We start from the raw sequence: 21,473 nt of genomic DNA on the forward strand, positions 1-21,473 counted from the left end.
TAAATAGTTACTTAAATAGTAACTATGTATTTATAAACATTTTTATACATCGCTTTACTTCCGATGGTCGCGGGTTCGATTCATCGTACGGTGCTCTCAGCAAGCATGTCATGACATAGGGATGTCATAACACGCTTGTTGAGAGCTGGCTATTCATTACATAAATATATATATTATATATATTGGTAATAAAAAATTGTGTACAGTCAGCTTCAGATATTAGTGTACCTACGATTTTTTTAAACATAACTAGAATAGAATATCTTATCCTAATCTTAATAATATTATAAACCCGAACATTAGTGAGTATGGATGTTTGTTACTCGTTCACGCAAAAACCACTAAACAGATTTTGATGAATCTTTGCATATAGCATATACATCAGAATAACATATAGCCTATAAATTACAGACGGGCGCAACCGCGGGTACAGCTAGTTTAATTAATAAATAAATAAACTAATCTAGAAACTGTTTTCTAAAACCCCGAGATGGTATCCCGGGCAATTAATATTTTTATCTGCTCCCATCTCCGTGTTTCACGGGACGTCCATTTAAAAAAACTGACTCCATCTGCTGGCGGTGATGTAAAAACGTAATAATCACCGACTTGGATGTATTTCTTCTTATACAGGGTGAGTGTAAATAGAATAAGAATAGAATAGAAAATCATTTATTCAAATAAACTTACATTGAAGCACTTTTGAATAGTCATTACATTTTTTTAATCTACCGCTCGTTCGGAAAGCTGTCTCATCACAAGAAGAACGAGCAAGAAACTTGTGTGTTGCTTTTTTAAATAGTTTTATTATTACTTTACATTTTTAAGTTTAAGTGTGTGAATACAAACCACCAATTAGTACTAATTCAATTAAATACTCAAATAGAAAAAATATTGAATATATAACCAACTGGTTAAACAATTAATAAGAGGAAATCAGTCATAGTGATTAGAGCAGACCAGTCCACACAAGCAGCACCCGTTCACGAGTATGACGGATGAGCCAGCCATCACTGCGTTCGACCATATTTTAGGGAGCCCAATGACCCGGCCCACCACGCCGCCACATGTCTGGACATTTTATTGAGCATGACTACTCAAAACACTAGACCACGTCAAAGCTACTTACAATTGCCATCTGATTCTAAAATTAAAATTTCTAAAATTAGTTAACTCCCGATTTTAAAATAAGGATGTTGTAAGATTACGATGTCTGTCTGTCTGTAGCGTTATAACTCTGCAACGAAATGACGTCAATGATGTGTCAAGGTCAAGTTTTATTATTTTTTATTTTTCTTCATATATACAGGATGTAACACTGGTCAACTCCCGATGTTAAAATAAGGGTGTTTTAAAATTAATGTGTATATCTGTCTATGATAGATATTGTAAAGGTTTTATTTTTATACTAGATGACCCGTGCGACTTCGTCTGCGTTTCATTACCCCACTTTTTGTAATATTTTTCAATGTACCTCCGCTCCTATTGGTCGTAGCGTAATGTTATATAGTTTAAAGCCTTCCTCAACAAATGGACTATCCAACACAAAAATAATTTTTCAATTCGAACCAGTAATTACTGAGATTAGCGCGTTCCAACAAACAACTGTTCAGCTTTATAATATTTGTATAGATTACTTCATACATACAGGATGTAACACTGGTTAACTTCCGATTTTAAAATAAGGGTGTTATAAGTTTAAAGTGTCTATCTATCTGTCTGTGGCGTCATGACTGAATCGAAATTATCGTTTATATTAAAGTTTTTTTTTATTGCATTGGTAAAAAATATAAAGTTTTCTTAAGGTTTTTTTTATTACTTTTTAATGCACCTGAAAAAAAAAATATAAGTCCTAATATGGAGTAACTTAGGCTACTTTTATTTTAGAAAAATAATGTCCAATTCCACGCTGACGAAGTCACGGTAATGATGTAATACAAATTGGACTCTATTTTCCGCAATGAGCCTCTCATCTGGGCCATTGTGTGAGCCGAGACTACTGAAGTAGCCAGCCAAGCTCCTCCCAAAACCGCAGAAGTCTGCTGGTGTCTTCACAGGCTTAGGAGCGACCTCACCGTTCCGAGGATTTGTGTTCGTTGTGTGGCCACTGCAAGCACTCCAGAATTACGTGAGCGTCTGTTTCTTCGGCTTCAAAACAGCCCCGACATAGGGTACTGTCACAAGCTTCACGGAGCGACCTTACCGGTTGTTAAGCTCGTTATAAGTTATTGAAGCATTTTACAATAAAATATAGATACCTAAGTAATTATTATAATCATTCTACAACACTCTGTATATGTGTTAATCGACGACAGACCAACAAAGTCGCTATTTACCCAAATGACATTCTACCGAAAAATATAAAATTGTAGCCGAAAAAATATATCGCCTTTAGTCCGCCGGTGGTAATTAAAAAAAAACACAACATGGCCGTCGCTTTCGACGTCCTTCATAAAAAACCTTCCAAATTCAAATGGGGCGCGGTGGGAGATGAAAAAGCGGGACTAATTTCATGCGCTCACGCAGTGGTTCCATTTTCGAAATGATCGTTAGAGCGTGACGCGGTTATACGTTGGAGAGGGATGGGTGTATTACAAATGTTTTAATCGGATCGTAATTTTGGGGAGTGCGGTGTTTTGATATGTTTTTTTATTAGGCCGCGTCGTGGATAGGTAAATTATTATTTTCCTGTCTCTGGGTTCACGTGATTTCGTCCCATTACATTCGGACACGGCTGACAGTCGTTATATTAGTTTCGGTGTAGTTTTATTCGTATGTATGTTTATTACATTATATTATTACGGACTCGGCGGTTTAGCACACAGCCTTACTTCCGATGGTCGCGGGTTCGATTCCTCGCACGACACAAACATTTATTCATCAGTATAATTGTTTTTTCTGTATCTTTATATATAGTAGCCGTATCCTTCTTCTAAATGTATCTATAAATCTTAACAGGTAAGATCTAGTGGGATGACCTGGTGACCTGTTACGCAGTATCTTCCTAGTACAGGCACCTGTTCTCCACAAATATATATATTTGCATAGAATTTTACATGGATCAAAGGCATCTGCATCACTTTATATTGTATTACTATGTATGTTTTTGTAGAGACAAATAAAAATATATTATTATTATTATTATTTATTTGTATCGGTCTGAGTGTTTTCTATGTATAATATGTATATATGTATACACGAAAAAATCTATGTATTTTGTATCAGTTATCTAGTGCCCAGTGGCTTTTTATTCTGCCTTAAACGTAAGAGATTCTGAGTTCAAATCTGATAGACGCCAAAATGTGTGAATGCAAACTACCAACTTATTAGAATCAAAATATTAAATACACCGCCAACTGGTTGAGTAACTGAATAAAAGTAAATCAGTCATAGTGATCGTTCACGAGTATGACATAAGCAGCCATCACTGCTATAGTACCTAATAGTGTAATAACATAATGCATCACATTATTTGTAATTTATTTATCTTACTAATATTATAAACAAGAAAAATTGTGAGTTTTCATGGATATTGTTTGTTACTCTTTAACGCAAAAACTACTGAACGGAATTTGATGAAACTTTATAGTAATATAGCTTACACGTCAGAATAATAGATAGGCTATAATTTAAAAAGATATTATGTAACTTGGGCGAAATATAATGATAAATGTCAAGTAAGTGTGATGCAGACGAAGTCGCGCGGGGCAGCTAGTATGTGTTAACTATCGTGTGACGCACCATTAATTAAAAATGGTAAAGTCAATAATCATGTAACCTGAAACGGAACGTCAGAGGCCAGAGCCAAAGTAATCTATGTGACATTGACAAGTGGATGACGGATAATTGAACGTAGGCAGCGGGAGTTTTGGAGCGAAAGTGTTTATATTATTATAAAAACAAATAAGAGATAGGTAATTGTGAATATTGTAGGCATTGAGGTGTTTCTCTCCCTGACTAACCGGCATTACGCCTAAGTCGTCAGGATACTAGTGATTTTAAAATATGTAATAAATATACTATATAATATATCCATTTACCTAATGTAGGTACTTTCTACTAATATTTCTAATACAAGTGTTAAATACAGATTGATCCTTGATTGATCATTTTATAAAGTTATTAGAGTCGGATTTTTTAAGATCTTTTTTTAATATAGGAACGTAGGTATTATAGAACTAACCGAGATAGACTTTGTAATGGCGTCTGAGGAACTTAGTCTTTAGTATTTTGCGAAGCAACCGACTTATAAGTATATGATATTGTATTAAATTAATTATATTATATGCACATTTGTCCGTGAATCACTTATTCAGGGTTCCACTGAAAATCAGCGTCGTGGCTTTTGTCATGGCATAATGCTGAGATGGGCCCCTTACACACACATCAGTACACAGTGACGCGGTGGCGATGCTCCGCAGTGGTGGATAGGAAATGCATTTTTTACTTTATTATTATTATTGGTTTTTTTATTATTATTATTTTTTTTTTCTTTGTATATAATGATTTCATCTCTAATTTAATGAATTGTTTTTATTTACGTTTATCTTATATAATAATTTATATGCAGCTGTCGGCATCGTTTTTATTGTGTTGAGATGTGTGATGTAATAAATGTAATAAAGTATCTAATAGGCATCTATTTTGGTTTAAAAGGTAAAAAAATAGGTAAGTTGCAGAGCAGCAGGTAAATTGCAGAGAAATTGTAAAGTATAGCACTCATATATTATTATTGGGTACAGTTAGTCTGTCTAATAACTATTATTAATATTTACCAGAGGTAGAGCCGAGGTTCGAACCCCTAGCGGTGCTCTCAGACTAAAGTCGTATCCATCAGGCAGGAGTTGGCCTTCAGCCGCTCCATAAGTCCTTCTTTGGTTTGGAGTGCCAACTGCACTCGCCCCCTATCGCTCTGTGAAGCTGTAAAGGCCAGGTGCAGCCAACAGCATTAGAGTAGTCCGAAAAAAAAGCAGAGGTAGAGTGTCGTCTGCGTGTGTACCTCAGTCTCACCTATTTCAGCCAAGCAGCTTTGTAAGCTGTTTCGGTTGTAGGGTGCAGATTAGGCAGTGAAATTACGGGATAAGAGGCGTGACATCTTAGTACTCTGGAATGACAACGCATGAGTGGTATCACGGGTGTCACATGATAACGTGATGTCCGTAGTGCTGTTCATGTATATAGGCCACGGTTATGTATATAACCGTCCCTTTTGTTTGTCAGTTTGTCATTACAATTGACATAACAATGCGATTTCATATTAATGTAATGAAAAATTTAAACACTGGCTATAGAAATATGGGTAGTACCTCAATTTAAAATTAAATAGTAGATAACTTTAGTTTTATTTCCCTTAGTAGGTATTTATCCACTTGATTTTCTCAACAAAACTTGATAAACCTTTAATATCTACTAATAGACATATAATTTAAAAGAAACGGTGACCCTATCTCCATATATGTACATTAAATTACCATATTTCAAACATTTGCTAAAATTAATTAATATATATCTAATTCATTTTAATTTACCTACCTACATTGTCGTGCAGTTTAGATTTAGCCCCATTGTCATTTATAATAAACTCGAACGAAGCCAGGACGGACGACTAGTATAGAGTAAGATAAAAGCGCATGAAATTAAAGCATTTATTTTAACAGATATTTCATCGCATTACCTGTACAGCTGAAGATCGCCGCGCTCCTATCCAGATACCTGATTAAAAAATAAACAAGAACTCTCAGACACGCATGCGTCGACGTGTATGTAATCACTGCCTTATGAGAAAAATAAAGCACAGCCTGGCATAAATTAATAATGTCATCCGTGACTAGCCATTAAAAAAAGAAAAATTTAATTTCAAACCGGCAAACATTGACCTTCCCTCTCCCTTAATTACGAACACAAAAGGTCATTCGCGGGAAACTTCTGAACAACGCTACTTTCATCTCTCTGTATTGTCATATGAAAGAAAAGGACAACTATAGTTTCCGTTTGCTTCGAAATTAGAACAGCGCAGCCTCGATTGGCCGAGCGGAGCAGCGTAGAGGGCGTCACCGGCGAGTTCCCGCCATAAATTGAGTTGTTGACACATTAATAAGGTAAGGTTATGTTTTAATATCTTTTTTTTTTCACCCAGCTCGCAAGCGCGCGAAATTATAAGCCCTGAATATAATTATTGTTGTTATGATTCTCGTTTTAATGAGCTGCGTGTGTGGTCTCTCGGGTTGCTTGTATAATTAAACTGTTTTGGTTTGCCCGCCATTTTCCGCGGTCGCCATATTTTAATCCGTTTTACAACTGAGGCTCGGGTAACTAGCCGATACAGCCACTGTAATGCTTTTAATGTTTTCTTTTTTATTACTTTTTCTTTTGGTGTATAAATTTTATTGCGCGTTCGATTAATTTTATCGGTTGTTGCCGAGTGTGTGTGTTGATTGGGTAAGGGAATAACTTTTACCTGATACAAGTACATTTCTTACATTATATTGGATTTTTAATACCTAAATAAGTACTCACTACGTAGGTATTAGGTACTTATCTTAATGATATTGTCAAGTAATGATTCTCTTCATAATTAAAAATATTTTTTTTATAAATTTATTGAAGCATAAACAAAACTTTCATACAGATACGAGTAAAACCACAGATATACCAAAATATGTTTAAATGCACAGGATAATTATATAAATTGACAAGCTACTCGTCCCGACTTCAGACGGGTGTACATATATTATATATATAAACCTTCCTCTTGGATCACTCTATCTATTAAAAACAACCGCATCAAAATCCGTTGCGTAATTTTAAAGATTTAAGCATACATAGGGACGGACAGACAGCGACAGCGACTTTGTTTTATACTATGTAATGATAATGATAATTATCATAATAATTAAAGATATTAGACCAGAATTTATTAGAAGGGATTGTTAGTAATGTGGACTTTGCAATATCTCCTTTTTAGGCCGACTACCAAGCGGCCCCCTGGTAACCATTATGCTAAATTCCTAGTGAATTCACTACCCAAAAAACCCAAACACCCCAAAAATCAATTTAGATAATAAAAAAATGAGCTAGAAACTTTCGTGTTGCTACCTATTTACTAACAATAAAAAATATAATAACTAGCTGTACCCGCGATTTCGTCCGTGTGGAATTTAACTTTATTTTTCTAAAATAAAAGTAGCCTAAGTTACTCCTTATTACATCCTGCCAATAAAAATCACGTCAAAATCGGTCCAGCCATTTCAGAGATTAGCCGGAACAAACAGACAGACAGACAGACAAAAATTGTAAAAAATATTATTTTGGTTTATGTACCGTATTTATATTAATGTGCATGTAGTAAAAAACGATTATTTCAATATCTGTTTGTGTTTGTGTCAGTTTGTAACAGACACTCCAATTTTATTTATATGGACAGATTTTATTTTACAAAGTGTTTTTTACTAATGTAAGTAGGTAACTATATACCTACATGTGAAAATAAAAACTGTATATTTTTCATACCTTAGCCTACACCAAATAAAAAAATGTTGATTTTTTTAATTTCGAACAACTATGTGAAAATGAATGTCATACATTTACCCAGTGGAGCGTGAATTAAAAATGAACAATGTGACTACAATCGTAAATATTTAACAACAGAAAATCCCAGTCACAACACCTGATAATCAATTTCCCGCAAACCTAAACGACAAACTTAAAACACAATTAAAATATAATATTAACAATCTTATCTAAATGACATAAGGTTCACGTTAAACGCATTTAACAGAGCCTACTTATGAATACAAATTTCTTAGAAATCTCCAACAATGTAAATCCAATTCATTACTTACAAGCGTAATATATTAAGAATTCAAAACATTGACAAACTTAAAAATACAGTTCGTAATCTTTAAAATAGTCCTTAAAACAATAGCATAAGAGATTATTTTTGCAAACTGAGAACACAAAAATTACTTACTCTGTACACACCCACAGCGTCACTAATCGCGCCAAAATATTGACGTTACATTTGACAGGTTGTGGAAAAAAGTGTCAATCACCTGCCCATAGACAAAGATTGTTTACACCGTTGCAAATTTGCTTATTGACGTGTCTATGCCTTTTTGTCGTGGCCGTTTTGTTCTCAGTGTCATTGTATTCGTTTGTTTGGTCTGTAGAGTTACCTTCTACTGTTTCTGGTGTTACACTGTAACCTTAATCTCACAACTTTTCACAATATTGTACGATAGATACTTATTTTAATTGTGTGAGTATTAATGAAGCTTATTGTAAACATGGAGAAGTAAGAATATTTGTCGAGTTTCTTATCAGTTCTTCACATCTCGAAATCATTCCAAACTGACGGTAGATTTGACATATCATAAGAGTCTGTAATAGACCTACATGAATAAAGATATTTTGAATTTGAATTTGTGCGTAAGTTTTTTTATTGATGATGGAATGGTGCTTACGCCAGAGGGAATAAATAGAATAGAATAAAATAGAATAAAAAAAAAATATTCATATAAACTTAATTTAAGCACTTTTCAACAGTCATAACAATTTATTTTTTATCTACCACTCGTTCGGAAAGCTGTCTCATCACAAGAAGAACGAGCAAGAAACTTGTGTGTTGCTCTTTTAAATAAATACATTTACAAGTGTGAATACAAACTGAAAGGTAAAATTTTTTGGGTCAAATATAAATATACAATAAGATATATATTATTCGTAGTGATACTAATATATACATATGAAAGAATCAGCCTAATCACTACTCGACCATATAAACAATCACCCGGCCCACCACGCTGCCACAAGTATATACTGAGCATGATTACTCACCACACATATACAAGAAGGAAGTTGTTCATTTGTGGACTAATAACCCCATTGAAAATGATGCAATTGTCAGGTTGATCTCCAAAATAAAAAGATAATATTAAATTCCTAAAAAGGTTAACTAACATGACCTCATGCTCATCTTATCATCCTCCACTGGTGCCCCGCCAGCGTACCGTTAACGCAAGTGCACCATAACATTATCATCCCTTGAAAAACAAAACATTGCTCCCCTTCCCCACAGTCACGCCTAAGTTACCTAATCTGCTTAGTAGGGGGTTAGTAAGTGCTAATGAACCAATAGATCCGCTAGTAATATTTACAACTACTAAATTACCACTTAATCGCTTTTAGAAATCATCGTGGTGAATTCATCACGATGATTTTCATGCTGACCTGACTTCATGCTCATGCTATCATCAACCACTGGTCCCACCAGCATGTAAGTAGTAAGTACTCACCACAGATGAGTGCACCTACTCCACATATAAACATAGATACTATAATGAGAAAAAGAGACTTAGAGTTAGGTAGATAGAGATAGAGAATAAAACACGGAAACTCTACATTGGTTTTAAAAAAAATCACTGTTTGAAAGGTAATATTCCTTAGTGATATAGGGTACATATTATTTTAATAAATTAGCATACGAAAGAATCCGGGCTAACACTACTAGTCATCAATAAACAAACAACCTTATTAAAACCACACATATACAAGCACAGTTTCATTTCCGTTTGAAAAAGATGCAATGACCTCAAAATAAAAAGATAATACAGAACAAAAAGACAATAAACAGCATTTTTGCAAGCGTGTAATCGAGAACAAGTGCAAACACAAGACCATAGACAAGCACTCGAAACGATTGACAGTGGAGAACAAACGCATTCCATCTCGACTTGAGTGTCTCACTGCGCGCCGAATCAATTCGTAAATGGAACACCACGACATTCGAAATTTGAATTCGCTTTTTCTGTAACAATGAGGGCCATGTCACTTGGAACAAAATTGATAAATAAATATACCTTTGTAAGCTTATTTAATAATAATTATTCAGTATTCTAAAGACTTCCTAAAGCAGGATGTATCACTTACTTGCTGGATAGAGAAAAGAGTGTTTCATAATACTGGCCACCAATAAAAAAATATGGCCACATAAGTTTAGATGAAAAATAATTAATTGAAAATTGGAATTGCAATAACATTCATGAACAAACCTGAGTTTTTTTTTTACTATTCTGATGCTATTGGCAGTAGCTGGCCTTTACAGATTCACCGGTAAGGGGCGAGTGCAGATGGCACTACAAACCAAAGGATGGACTTATGGAGCGGCTGAAGGACAACTCCCGCCTGACGGATACGACTTTAGTGTGAGGGCACTGCTAGGGGTTCGAACCTTGTCCAGCCGTCATAATTTCGATTCTCGTTTTAATTGGACATTATATTCAATATTGTATATACCTATAAGCACTGTTTCATCGTCATCTGCTTCTTCCTTATCCCATTTATTTGTGGTCGGCGTAATATATTTTTCTCTTCCATTCATCCCTGTTCGCAGTCATCTCGTTATTTACCCCCTTTCTTACCATATCATCTTTCACACAGTCCATCCATCTCTTCTTCGGTATTCCTCTGCCCTTATAATCATTCACATTCATATGTAACACCTACCTTAAGATATGATCTTCATTCAGTTTCCTCAAGAAATTTATCATGTTGGTAAATTGGTATTAGTTTGGCCGGTACTCTTTTTAACACAGTCGGGTAATATTTTTTTCTATAAAACATCATGGTTTATACAATAACATGTTTGAACACAACCCCCATGGGGCGGGTAATTACGTACGGTGAAAGCAAAGGAACGAACAAAACACTACAAGTGTTTCTAAAATGATCCGAAATAGGGCGCGGATATAGGCACGAGCGGAGCGGATACGTGTATAAGCGGTTTATTCGAACTATTATTTTTTACACTATTCTAATGCTGTTGGCCACAGAGGGTTACCCCTCCGCTTCCGCTTCCAATTCAAACGGGGATCGGAATTACGACGGCCTCCTGAGCAGAGGTTTGAACATCTACACTAAAGTCACCTAACGGATACAGGCAGGACTTGGTCTTCAGCCGCTCCATAAGTCCTTCCTTTGGTTTGGAGTGCCATCTGCACTCACCGCCTATCGTCCGGTGAAGCTGTTGTGCATATATTATTATTTGAAAAATGATTATTTCTATTTCACTATACCTAACATCACGTTTTTTTCATCCTTTCTCATTGCAGATCCTATAAGTAATTTGCAAAAAAAAAAACAAATAAGACGGACGCATAAATATTTAGAGAGAGAAAGAAAAGGAATATTTAGAAGTAATTTTTTTATTTATTTTTTTCTTTTTCTGTCATTTCATTTTACTTATATTTTAAGTTGGTTGAATATAGTGTAACCGCTACCTAACCTCGCCGGCGCGGCATGAGGCCCCCATTTTGGAAACCATTGTGTTACCTGTCAAAATATTTTTTTTTACCAACAACTAGCAAAGGCTCACCACCGATTCAGCTATATTATACACAATCAATATAAACTGACGAGTTGACTGAGAACATTCTCGTCAACTAAATTAGCAATACATAAGGATGATTAATCTGGATTTCTATTAATATAAATATACTAGCTGTCCCGGCAAACGTTGTTTTGCCTTAAAATAAAAAAAAATTAGGGGTGGACTACCCCTAACATTTAGGGGGATGAAAAATAGATGTTGGCCGATTCTCAGACCTACTCAATACGCTTACAAAATTTCATGAGAATCGGTCAAGCCGTTTCGGAGGAGTATGGGAACGAAAACTGTGACACGAGAATTTTATATATAAGATATAACTCAAAGGTGACTGACATAGTGATCTATCATCGCACAGCCCAAACCACTGGACGGATCGGGCTGAAATTTGACATGCAGGTACATGTTATGACGTAGGCATCCCCTAAGAAAGGATTTTGATTAATTCTACCCCCAAGGGGATAAAATAAGGGATGAAAATTTGTATGAAACTTTGTCAATTTTAAACCGATCGGGCCGAGACTTTGCATGCATAAAGCTATGTTACGTAGGCATCCCCTAAGAAAGGATTTTGATAAATTCCACCCCTATGGGGATAAATTAACGCGAGCGAGAGCATAAGCTAGTTTCACTTCTAAAGTGTTTATGAGCTATAAGTACCTTGTTAGATACCAATGCAACATACAAAATATTTTGCACTAAGTTAAAATATAAAATATATATATAAATGTACCCACGTATTTCCAACATTTTAATTTTTACATATCGTCGCTGTCGCGGAAAGTGGCAAGAGCTCCACCGACAAGTACTCTTAAATTATGAATGAATGAATGAAAGTCGCTGGTGTAAAGAAATAAGGAAGGTATTACATATGAATGTGGATGGTTATAATGGCAGAGGATGGCCGAAAAGAGATGGATGGACTGTATGAAAGATGATATGGTAAGAAAGGGAGGAAATAACGAGATGACTGCGAACAGGGATGAATGGAAGAGAAAAACATATTACGACGACCACAAATAAATGGTATAAGGAAGAAGCAGATGATTATCACTGGAATAAACTAGTATCTACCTATATATAATAATAGCTGTTCCCGCGACATCGTCCGAGTGGAATCTAACTTTATATTTCTAAAATAAAAGATAACCTAAATTACTTCTTATTACATCAGCTGACTGCCAAAATAAGTCCCGTCAAAATCGGTCCAGCCATTTCAGAGATTAGCCGGAACAAACAGACAGACAAACAGACAAAAATTGCAAAAAAAAATATTTTTGTGTATGTACAGTATTTATATTCATATGCATGTAGTAAAAGATGTTTATTCCAATATAACAAACAGACACTCCAATTTTATTTATGTGTATAGATAAGCATCGGCCTAGTTTAAATACATATTAGTGATAAATTCTCTGAAATGTATGGTGCATAGGTATATAATGAAAAATACTGTAAATGTGTTAATTTGATGTCAATAAATTATTACTAGTAACACTGATAAACATATTTTGGTAAGCAGCGTAATCTATTTCATTATAACACTGAATTGACGGTCTCGGTGGTCTAGCGGTTTAGCAGACCGCCTTACTTCCGATGGTCGCGGGTTCGATTCCTCGCACGCCGCAAACATTTTGTTTTCATGAGTATGGTTGTTTGTGTCAGTCTGGGTGTTTTCTATATATAATATGTATTTACGAAAAAAATATATTATGCATTTAACAGTTCTCTAGTACCCATAACACAAGCTTTAGCTAGCTTAACTTGGGTCTAGATGGCGCTGTGTGAATTGTCTTGAGATTATTATTATTATTATAAGGTTTTGCAACAAAATACCAGTCTATTATAAATCTGCCTGAAAAGATTTAAATGTCATATAAAACACTTCCTTTGCAAAAAGATCTTACTACAAAATTGAAGAATTCGTTAACGATAATAATGTTTTTATAGAAAAACTTTAAATCTATAGCACTGACAATATTATTGATTACACTAATAATGAGTGCGTAGCGGTTTCTATGCTGATTATCGCATGCCTCTTACTTGTTATTGTATAATTATTTATATATAAAAATATATTCAAAAGAGCAACACACAAGTTTCTTGCTCATTCTTCTTGTGATGAATCTGCGTTCCAAATGGATGGTAGAATCAATATATGACTATTCAAAAGTGCTTTTAATGAGTTTATTTGAATAAAGATTATTTCTATTTCAATAATATTACATATTAGTACTAACGGTAAGGAAAAATTAATAATATAAAAAAAAATACGTTCATAAGCGGCTGAATTCATATAGGATATTTCAGCCGCATATAGGACCTATATATATATATTTATAAATTTGAAATTTTTATAACTGTGCCATAAATTTTATTCTGGTGTACCTATATGTAAGCTATATTGTTGAAAGGTACATTATTCTGATCTATAACCTATATTACTGTAAAGTTTCATTAAAATCCATTCAGTAGTTTTTGCGTGATAGACTAACAAAAATCCATCTATACATCTATACTCAGAAACTTGAAATTTGTAGCCGATGTGTTATTTTGTATGCTATATTATTGTAAAGATTCATTAAAATCCATTCAGTAGTCTTTACTGGACAATGGAAGGACTTAAGGACAGCCGCTCTATAAGTCCTTCCTCGCCCAAAACTCTGCTACGGCCAACAGCATCAGAATAGTTCCAAAAAAACACATTTTGTTAGGGTCCAGATCCGAACACACGACCTTTAGAATCAGAGTAGTAAACAACTACGCTATCACGATATTTTAATAATCTTATTAATTACATTCAAACTATAAATATTAATTTATTGTATACAAGTTATAAATTGGCAACCCTGAGTGTTGCCCGCATACCAACCTTAAAATATTGCTTCCCCGCGCTAATAATGCGCTTGCGCACGTCACGTCGTAATAAGATAATTACAGCGCTGCCAACAGTGCAATTACCATGCTAATTAGGGCTGCCAACCCGCTTATTTATATGAATGCACATAAAAAATGTAATATACCCACCAATTTACATCGCAAATGGTGGATAGATGAATTAATGGATCAGTTTTTATGATGTAATAAGATTACACTTGAAAATGGATTCAATAAATTATTTGTGAACAATATTAAGTTATCCATTATTGGGAATATTATTATTGCTTACATGAATATGGAATATTGCAGCTAGATCTGATGGTATACCTCATCATCATGTCACATCACACTAGACTGGACTTCAATGGATTAAGAGACTTTTAAAAGATTAAAATAATGATAACTATGACTATTCAAAAGTGCTTAAATTACGTTTATTTGAATAAATGAATATCTATTATAATCTAAGAAGTTAAAAGAAGTCATTTAAACATAGGTATACCCCATTTTTAAAAGGGAAGATGGTTTAAAGATCTTTACGTGCAAAAAAAAGGAATAATAATAATTTCAGAACACACACAGCGCCATCTAGGCCCAAGTTAAGCTAGCTAAAGCTTGTCATAACACAAGCTTTAGCTAGCTTAACTACTAGACAACTTAGCTATCTAGCTTAGCTAGCTTAGCTAGTTACTAGACAACTTATATAAATACTTAAATGTATATTTTTTTCGTAAATACATATTATACATAGAAAACACCCAGATCAATACAAACAATTATACCCATGAATACAAAATGATTGTGCCGTCCGAGGAATCGAACCTGCGACCATCGGAAGGAAAGTATTGTACTAAAACGCTAAACCCCCGAGGCCGTGAAATATATTACACAGTGATTATTAAATTCAACGAAAGTTTGATAGCATCGGTCAATAAGTGTCAAGATCGCTGGAAGGCATGCGAGCAGCGCAGGACCGATCGTCGTGGAGATCTTTGGGGGAGGCCTATGTCCAGCAGTGGACGTCTTCCTGACAGCGATGATGGTCAATAAGTGTACTGATACCGTGAGTGCTGTGTGTTGTGATATTCGTGACGTCGAAAAATCTAATGACGGTAGTTCAAGAAACTGCTGGCATCTATCAACGTTGACATCGTTGTTGCTCCAGTCGGTTCGTGACCACGGCTAGGGGGCGATACGTCGAGAGAGGTAAATAGTTTTATTTACTATAAAATTATTCGTATTAACTATATTAATAACTGCCAAATAAAGTCCCGTTAAAATCGGTCCAGCCATTTCAGATAGCCGGAACAAACAGGCAGACAAAAATTTTAAAAAGTGGTTTTTTGGTGTATATACCGTATTTATATTCATATGCATGTAGTAAAAAACGGTGATTTCAATATTACAAACAGGCACTCCAATTTTATTTATATGTACAGATATCAAACAAAATCAAATCAAAATATCTTTATTCATGTAGGTCTATTACAGATTTTTATGATATGCCAAATCTACCGTCAGTTTGGAATGATTTCGAGATGAGAAGAACTGACAAGAAACTCAGCTCGTACTCTTTTCAAATGTTATACATGTTTACAATAATACAGATACATTTAATTGAAATTTGGTGCACAGAATAAAGGGTGGTACGGGGAGATGAAGGGTTCTATGGAAGTTTCGTCATTTTTAAATTTAAAATCTGGAAACTTATACTTATTTTAGGTTGTTCATTAAATATAAATAAATATGACTAAGTTTGTAAAATTGTTACCCTTAAGGGGGTAAAATATAGGGGATGAAAATTTGTATAGAAAATAGTAATTTTTGAAGCCCTAAATTAGAAGAATCTTTTTTCTTTGGGTTAGATTATTAATTATTTTTTCTATATTTTGTCAAGATCACTATAACACGCGGACGAAGTCGCGGGCACAGCTGTTATATATATACTATTAATTATTTGTAATTGTACTTAGATTCTAAGATAATGCAGCAATAAAAGAGAAAAGTAATACATTTCACGAATTCGCGTTGAATTCTTAATTTACAATCCTTTATTTTCTAAAGTTCAAAGATGCCAAGGAACGTATATATTTTTCAAATATAATATTTTCTTTATATAAACCAAAGAGTCCTTAACACATAGGCTACAGTTATCATGTACCAATACCGTATGATTGCCAACGTCGTAATATAAATAAAAAAGCTACGGTTATCGTATACTAAGAGATAAACCGTATGATTGCCAACGTCGTAATATAAATAAAAAAAAACTGACTAGCCTAGAATAGTGTTGTGGCAACCCTAAATCTAATTGACATCCAACATGGCCGCCAATGATTACACCGAAAGCGCACTAAATGATGCTTAATGTGTGATTAACGTAGAAATAATGGAATAATTGCATTTTTATACACCAACCATCAGAGATTTATTATGACATGTTGGAAATTAATAATTACAAGCTCAGACTGTGACTCTGTCTGCATTAATGGGACATATGATTGAAGGAGATAAAAACTTAACGAACTTTCTTATTGTTTACTATCTACTCGCCACGGCTTCGCACGGGTGTACATGTATTATATATACCTTCCTCTTGAATCACTCTATCTATTAAAAATCGATTTTATAATAAAAAACGGAGCACGATTCGAATACGGGACAGAGTCAGTTCCGCCGGGACATTTTAAACTAAGCCTAAAATACGGGACGTCCCGGGAAATACGGGACGTCTGGCAACACTACTCCAAACCAAAGGAAGGACTTATGGAGCGGCTGAAGGCCAACTCCTCAATGACGGATACGACTTTAGTCTGAGGCACCGCTAGGGGTTCGAAACTTCGGTTCAGGCTGTCGTAATTTCGATTCCCTTTTGAATTGAGGGATCCATCGGCTTCTAATCTATACATATAAATAAAATTGGAGCGTCTGTTTGTATTATTGTAATAACCGTTTTTTACTACATGCATATGATTATAAATACCGTACATACACCAAAATAACATTTTTTACAATTTTTGTCTGTCTGTCTGTTTGTTCGCGCTTATCTCTGAAATGGCTGGACCGTTTTGACGGTACTTTTATTGGCAGGTAGCTGATGTAATAAGGAGTAACTTAGGCTACCTTTATTCTAGAAAAAAATCTTATACCTATTTTAGAAATATAAAGTTAAATTCCATGCGGACGATGTCGCGTGTACGGCTAGTCAATCATAAACCTCGCGACCTTATTCCAGGGTTCCTATAGGACAGTGTGCATTCAACGAGGTAAATCTTTCTTACTAATATTATAAACGCGAAAGTTTGTAAGTATGGATGATTGTTACTCTTTCACGCAAAAATTACTGAACGGATTTTGATGAAACTTTACAGTAATATAGTTTATACATCATAATAACAATAATTATTCTCTGCACCACCTATGGTTGACTGGTAGAAAATGCCGCATGGTGTTAAGTCCGCCAAATGCACTATACTATATATTATATTGTGTGCATTAAAGTTCAATAAATAAATAAATAACACAGGCTATAATTTAAAAAGATATTATGTAAATTAGGAGAAATATAAAGATAAATGTCAAGTAATTGTGACGCAGACGAAGTAGCGCGGGCACAACTAGTCATTATTACACAGTGTTGGCGACCGACCACCAAACTCATTTGATATTTATATTATTTTTAAATTTATATTTTTGTATATGTCATGTTATTTTGAATCGCTGGAAGGCATTGGATGCGAGCAGCGCAGGACCGATCGTCGTGGAGATCTTTGGGGGAGGCCTATGTCCAGCAGTGGACGTCTTCCGGGCGGGGATGATGGTGATGATGTTATTTTGACATACTTCACTTATTGTATATTATTCTCTCATTGTCCTTTCAGTTCGCAACAGTATTTTAATATAAAATATATTAATTGTCATATTTTTTTTTACAATAATGCAGATAATTTGTATTTTCTAATTGTACAACTAAGAATCTAAAATTAAAAAGCTTAAAAAATATAATATAATGACTAAAATATATTATTAAAAGGGGTCCCTTTAGGCAAAGTTCTGAAGATACTGGCAGCGTTCCCTCTTTGAAAGGCTAGACTAATTCTTTGTCCGAGGTAGCTGCCAGCTCTTCGGTCTTCTGTGATGTCGACTAACCTTTTCGTTATTTCTTTGAAAAGTCTTATAGCGCTAGGATATTATATATTATATACGTATATTATATATTATATACGTATCCATTACACATAGTATAAAACAAAGTCGCTGACGCTGTCTGTCCGTATGTATACTTAAATCTTTAAAACTACGCAACGGATTTTGAAGCGGTTTTTTTAATAGATAGAGTGATTTAAGAGGAAGGTTTATATGTATAATACATGTACACCCGTGCAAAGCCGGGGCGACTAGCTAGCATTGTATAATCTCGTCTGCTTGTGTACCTCAGTCTCACCTATTTCAGCCGCCAAGCAGCTTGCTTTACTAACTGTGTTGGTGAGATAAGGTAGTGAAATCACTAGGTACGCAGATACGATATCTGAATTCTCTAGAATGGCAACGCATAAGTTGTATCACAGGTGTCACATGATAACGTGATGTCATAGTGCTGTTCATGTATATAGGCGACAGTTACCACTTACCATTAAATGGCTGCCAATTTGACTATAACATTACAGAAAAACGTTCAGGATCGAAGTAATATAATAATAATAATAATAATCTCAGAACAATTCACACAGCGCCATCTAGACCCAAGTTAAGCTAGCTAAAGCTTGTGTTATGGGTACTAGATAACTGATACAAGAACATAGATATTTTTTTTTTCGTAAATACATACATATTATACATAGAAAACACCCAGACCGATACAAACAATCATACTCATGAATACAAATGTTTGTGCCGTGCGAGGAATCGAACCGGCGACCATCGGTCGTAAAGCGGTGTACTAGACCGCTAGACCACCGAGGTCGTCAAATATATTTTTTACTTTCATTCTTCTCTATTCACAGTCATCGCGTTATTAAATATCTTTCTTGCTACATCATCTTACCTCTTTCCATCAGGTGGTCGCTTGTTTAACATTCCAATTACCTAAATCCATAAAAAACCATAAACAATAAATTCAATATTTTTTTTATCTTAAAAAAAAAATAGAATAACAAATTACATAATTGTTAATTGAAAAAGTAGTCAATTAAAAAGTATATAATTACTTATAGATAAAGGGTTGTATTGAGTCATACGTCTAAAAACGAAACAATAATAAAATATTCAATACAAGTGATTACGTACAATTTCAAACCAATTAACTTGCACCAAAACATTTTCAATTTTAATACATACCATAGACAAGCGGAAAATGTGATTTCATACCACATACGCGATATTAACATTTATGGCGGGGAAATAAAGCTGAAAATTTGTTCCTTTGCCTCCCAACGGACCACACACGTCGACGCGGCGGGGCTTTTAAAAAAGGAACGCGCCAACCGCGCCTCGTTCGTTACCTCATCATCGGCTTCTTTTTTCAAATATCGTTTTTTTAACCTGTGGCGTAGACTAGCTTTATACATAGAGCCAACCACACACGCCTCTCGGGGTTGCCAGCTCGAAATATTATAAGCCGAATAATGTTGTTGTGGTCGTGTTATTACGGACGAGTTTTTGGTCGAGAGCATAAATTAGGCTGTTTTATTAGGTTGCCTCGCTTCTGATGCGCCGACGTCGGTGTGTGTATCGCTTTTATAGTTTTTTAAATATTCTCCTTAAGTATAAGGGTTTCTGCCTTTGAAGATTAGTTTGTTATCGGCCAGTAATAAAGTAGGTGAGGGCATAGCTTATTTTAAGATTTCCTTTTTTTTTAAGGAGGTCGGAATCGGATACTTTTTGGTGGGAATTTTTCTTGATGAGCACAGATAAAGTCGGTTGGGAGAATTAAGAAAAATGGCCTTTTAATTGTCTGTGGTCGTAACTGGATAGTATTGGTCTATTGCGTAAGATGGTCATTAAGTTACTTACCTATATCAATTGACTAATAATTCCGGGCTTACTGTCTGCAGCTTTCTTTCATGCAATGAAATGAAGTAATATTTGCTTTGATAATGTATACCTTTTTAGCGCTAAATTGTAATATTTTTACGCCTAGAAAACTCATGACATCTTCTTATATATAAAATTCTCGTGTCACAATATTAGTTACCATACTCCTCCGAAACGACTTGACCGATTTTTATGAAATTTCATATGCATATTCAGTAGGTCTGACAATCGTCTACTATCTATTTTTCAAACCCTTCATGATAAGAGTTGTCCATCCCTAACATTTTTTTTTAACAATTTTTTTTATTTACTTATAATGTGGTATTTGAAAATATATACAATCCTAAATTTTCACCCTTCTACCATCTACCCCTATTTTTTAATAGCGGTTTTAATTTATATAGCAAAATAACGTTTACAGGGTCAGCTAGCTGGTTATAGATATATAACAACATGCTCTGAATGAATTCATAAAAATGACAAATACACTCATGTACTCATGTTCTCATTTGTTGAAAAAGCTGCTTCTGAGATTAGCGCACAGACAAACGGACATAATTATACATTAAATAAACGGGATATTAACCAGGATGAAAATATTTATTATTGCGAGTAATGATAAGTAAAAAAATATATAAACAGACAAAAATTCTAACAATTATTGTTTTTACTATAGTTCCCCAATAATATTGTGTTCTATTATCCCCTAATAACAGTTATTCTCATGTCTTCCATGTACAGACAGATCTGTAACATTATTATATATGTAGATAAATAGGTAAGTACCGAAATCTTTATTAATGTGTGAACCGACCAACCCTCTGTCGTTACGAGTGTTGCCCCCTCACAAAATTAAATAACTAATACATGATCGTAATCCCAATAATCCGTTTAGTATAAGTACAGTCCCCGAGTCCCGATTCTCGCGGGAACGGTTTATTGTATGGCAACAAATGTAGTGATTACTTGCTCAGTGGCATCAGTGTTCGCTTACATCGCATTAAACAGTCCTCTTTAGACATGTTTTCAAATTTGGAATTATTAAAGTAGTTCGAATTTGGAATTCCAAATTATTTTAAATTGGGCTTATCATTTCAAATTAATCGCCGGAGTCAAAAAATGAAATAGAGAAATAAAAATCATTTTAAATTTGGAATTATTAAAAAGAGATCAAATT

The sequence above is a fragment of the Achroia grisella genome, unplaced genomic scaffold, assembly GCF_030625045.1.
Source record: "Achroia grisella isolate CSIRO2021 unplaced genomic scaffold, CSIRO_AGI_Agris_v1 utg841, whole genome shotgun sequence".
Lineage (NCBI taxonomy): Eukaryota > Metazoa > Arthropoda > Insecta > Lepidoptera > Pyralidae > Achroia > Achroia grisella.